The sequence below is a fragment of the Cicer arietinum genome, chromosome 2 (genome assembly GCF_000331145.2).
Source record: "Cicer arietinum cultivar CDC Frontier isolate Library 1 chromosome 2, Cicar.CDCFrontier_v2.0, whole genome shotgun sequence".
NCBI classification, from domain to species: domain Eukaryota; kingdom Viridiplantae; phylum Streptophyta; class Magnoliopsida; order Fabales; family Fabaceae; genus Cicer; species Cicer arietinum.
In genome coordinates, this window is record NC_021161.2 from 4,618,715 (window position 1) to 4,623,370 (window position 4,656).

Genomic DNA, 4,656 nt, shown 5'->3' on the forward strand with positions numbered 1-4,656 from the left:
AGTGGGTTTTGACGATGAAGGTTTTTTGGTTTTTTGAGAAGGAGGTTTAGGAGGTGCCTATAGGAGGAGATACTGACTTTCGTTTTAATCCTTGTCCAGCGGATTCAGAGCTTGAGTAGTTTTGTGAGTCAGTTTCTGGATCAAAAGGAGACATTTTTCGCTTGGCAGTAGTTTTGATGCGTGCCATTGTTGTTGAGAGGAAGAAAACGGACGAGAATGTTATTCGTGGTGAAGAGAGAGAGAAAGGGAAACTGAATAACTTGGGAGAGAGAAACGAATGGAAGAGAGAGAAAAAAAATGGAATACAGAGAGAGAATGAATTAAAAACAGAGAGAAAATGGATTAAAGTGGAGAGAGAGAAGGAAATTGAACTAAAAACGGAGAGAGAAAAATTAAATGAGAGAGAGAGAATGTGAGTGGGAAGTTGAAAACGTGAGAGAGAGGGAAAGAAAAAACTGATTGATTGATGGAGAGAGAAAGAAAAATCAGAAACGTGAGAAAGAGAGAGCAGACGGGAGTCGTTGATGAGGCGTGATGATGATGAAGTTGGAATCATGATGAATTGCATTTAATGCAGTCTGCGCATTTATGATGAATGAGAAGTATCTAACACGTGCCATCCATTTGACCAATGGATAAAAGGAGGCATGCGCATGGCCTTGACTGATTTGTCAAGGAAAGTTTCACCTAAAAGTACATAAAGTCTTCCTATCTAATTTTTTGACTTTATTTGAGGGATCAGATTTGCCATATTTTTGCCACACAAAATTAAAATAATAAAAGCAAAAAATAACATTAAAAATAACAAATAATTAAATAAATAAAAAATAACATAATTAAATTATTTAAATAACTTTGGGAAAATTTATGATGGAGAGTTCTTCTAAGATGAATTTAAACCGATCCTCCTGAATAGGTTTGGTAAAAATATCAGCCAATTGATTTTCAGTGTCAATGAAAATTAATTATATATCACCCTTTTGAACATGATCTCTTATAAAATGATGTTTAATTTCAATATGCTTGGATCTTGAATGTTGAATGGGATTTTTAGAAAGATTAATGGCACTTGTATTATCACAGAGGATGGGAATTTTTGTGTACCTTAAAGAGTAATCTTCTAGTTGATTCTTTATCCATAGAAGTTGTGAGCAACATTGAGCAGCTGATACATATTCAGCCTCTGTAGTTGAAAGAGCAATAGTACTTTGTTTGTTGCATGACCAACTTATTAGAGATTTACCCAGAAGTTGGCAAGCTCCGCTGGTGCTCTTCCTTTCAACTTTATCTCCAGCATAGTCGGCATCACAATAAGCAGTGAGATCAAGATTTGAACAGTTTTTGTACCAAATTCCCAGATTAATAGTGCCCACAAGATATCTAAAAATCATTTTTACTGCAGTAAGATGAGATTCTTTAGGAGAAGATTGAAATCTTGCACAAAGACCGACTGCAAAGACTATGTCCGGTCTACTTGTAATCTTCTAGTTGATTCTTTATCCATAGAAGTTGTGAGCAACATTGAGCAGCTGATACATATTCAGCCTCTGTAGTTGAAAGAGCAATAGTACTTTGTTTCTTGCATGACCAACTTATTAGGGATTTACCCAGAAGTTGGCAAGCTCCGCTTGTGCTCTTCCTTTCAACTTTGTCTCCAGCATAGTCGGCATCACAATAAGCAGTGAGATCAAGATTTGAACATTTTTTGTACCAAATTCCCAGATTAATGGTGCCCACAAGATATCTAAAAATTCTTTTTACTGCAGTAAGATGAGATTCTTTAGGAGAAGATTGAAATCTTGCACAAAGACCCACAGCAAAGACTATGTCCGGTCTACTTGCAGTTAAATATAGCAAGGATCCAATCATCCCTCTATACTCTTTTTCAGATATTGGAGTTCCTTCATCATCTTTGTGAAGTATGGAGGAAGGATGCATAGGGGTTCCCATACTTTTGGCTGAACTCATTTTGTATTTGTTGAGTAGATCCTTGGTGTATTTTTCTTGAGATATGAAGATGCCATCATCTCTTTGTTTGATTTGCAAACCAAGGAAGAATTTTAATTCTCCCATCATACTCATCTCAAACTCACTTTGCATGAGATTGGAGAAATCTTTGCACATTACTTCATTTGTTGATCCAAATATTATGTCATCGACATAAATTTGAACAATCAATAAATCTTTCTCATGAGTCTTCTTGAAAAGAGTTGTATCAATTTGACCCCTAATAAATCCATTCTCTTTTAGAAAAGAGCTTAACCTCTCATACCAAGCTCGAGGAGCTTGCTTTAAACCGTAAAGAGCTTTTGAGAGTTTGAACACATGATTCGGCTTCTTCAAATCTTCAAAACCAGGAGGTTGACGAACATACACTTCTTCATTTAAGAACCCATTCAAAAAGGCACTTTTGACATCCATTTGAAATAGTTTTATACCTTTATGAGTAGCATAAGCTAAGAGGATTCTTATTGCTTCAAGTCTTGCTACGGGTGCAAACGTTTCATCATAATCAATTCCTTCTTGTTGATTGTACCCTTGTGCCACTAGTCTTGCTTTATTTCTAATGACTTCTCCATCCTCATTTAGTTTGTTTCTAAATATCCATTTAGTCTCAATAATGGATTTATCCGGAGGATGGGGTACAAGATTCCATACCTTGTTTCTTTCAAATTGTGAGAGTTCTTCCATCATAGCTTCAACCCATGATTTGTCACCAATAGCTTGATCAATTGTTTTGGGTTCAACTTGTGATATCATGGCCATGTTGGTAGTGTTTTCCCTTAGAGAATTTCTGGTTCTAACACCATCTTCAGTATTCCCAATGATTAGATCTGGAGGATGATGTGTGATTGTTCTCCATCCTCTTGGAGGTTGCTGTGAGGTTGAGTCAGACTCATCCTCATCATGAGGATCGGGTACTCGAGAGGATGAAGGTTCATCTTCTTCATTTTTGTCCGATTTTTCTAAACATAAGTCATCAAACTCATCAAAAATAACATGCATGGATTCCTCCACAGTTTGAGTCCTAGGATTATATATTCTATAACCTTTTGACGTTGTGGAATATCCTAGAAAAATTCCTTTATCAGATTTTGGATCAAACTTTCCCAAATTTTCTTTATTATTAAGAATGTAGCAATAACACCCAAAAATATGAAAATAGGAAATATTTGGTTTTCTCCCTTTCCATAGCTCGTATGGAGTTTTGTTTAAAATTTTTCTAATGGATGCACGATTAGAAACATAACAAGCAGTGTTAATGGCTTCGGCCCAAAAATATTTTTCAATATTGGCTTCATTTAAAATGGTGCTAGCCATTTCTTGTAAAGTTCTATTTTTCCTTTCAACAACCCCATTTTGTTGACGAGTTCTTGGACAAGAAAAGTTGTGAGAAATACCATTTTCATTACAAAGATTTTTAAAAGATTCATTTTCAAATTCACCCCCATGGTCACTTCTCACCGAAATAATTTTTGAACCATTTTCGTTTTGAACCTTTTTGCAAAAATGGTGGAACGCCTCAAAGGCTTCATCTTTATGTTTCAAAAATAAGACCCAAGTAAAACGAGAGAAGTCATCAACAATAACAAAGCCATATCTTTTGCCACTAAGACTTGGAGTTTTTATGGGACCAAAAAGGTCAATATGAATAAGTTCAAGAGGATGTTTTGTTGAAACAATATTTTTTGAGTGGAAGCTACTTTTAACTTGTTTTCCTTTAACACAAGCTTCACAAACTTTGTCTTTCTCAAAATTGATTTGTGGAAGACCTTTAACTAATTCTAACCTTGATAAATTAGAAACAGTTTTTAAGCTTGTGTGACCAACTCTTTTGTGCTAAATCCATTTATCTTTATCAATGGATACAAAACAAGATTCAGTGGGTAACAAGATTCATTGGGTCCTTGTTGGTTAGTTTTTCCTCTTGTGAGGATTTTTCTTTTGTGATAACAAATAGAATCATGGTGCCCATATTTACCACAAAATGAACAACCTTTCTTTATATTTTCAATTTTCTTCTTAGCGTGACAGATTTTGAAAGTGTGCCCAAGTTTTTTGCAAAAAGTACATTTGGCATATCCTCTTGTTTTTTAGGCAAGAAAAAATTTTCATACAATTTTTGTTTTTGAGAACTTTTAAAACCAATACTAGCTTTGTCAAATATTCCAGATTGAGATCCCATTATCTTTTGAAAAGTTTCAGTAGATTTAACAAAGTTAGTAATGTCATTTTTTAGTTCTTCAACTTCTACTTTTAAAATCTCCTTTTCCGTGTCCTCTTCTGGAGGATGAATTCTGACATTCTTTTTATTTAAAAGTGCTTGCTGCTCAGATAATTTCTCATGAGATAACTGCAAATCTAGAATGATTTTTTCATATTTCTCATTCTTGGCTTGAAGTTCCTCATTGAGTTTCTTTATTTCATAAAGTTGATTTTTGAGAAAACCACATTTATGAGATAAAGTATTTGAGTCATTTAAAAGATTGTCAAATTCAATTTCTAATTGTTCACAAGAAGGACATAGTTCTGAAATACTTACTTTTTCAGTTTCTGATTTTGCCATAAGACATAGGTTGGCTTCTTCATCCTTTTCTTGCTCAGAAGATGACTCGTCACTATCATCCCAAGTAATCATCATGGATTTGTTTTTGT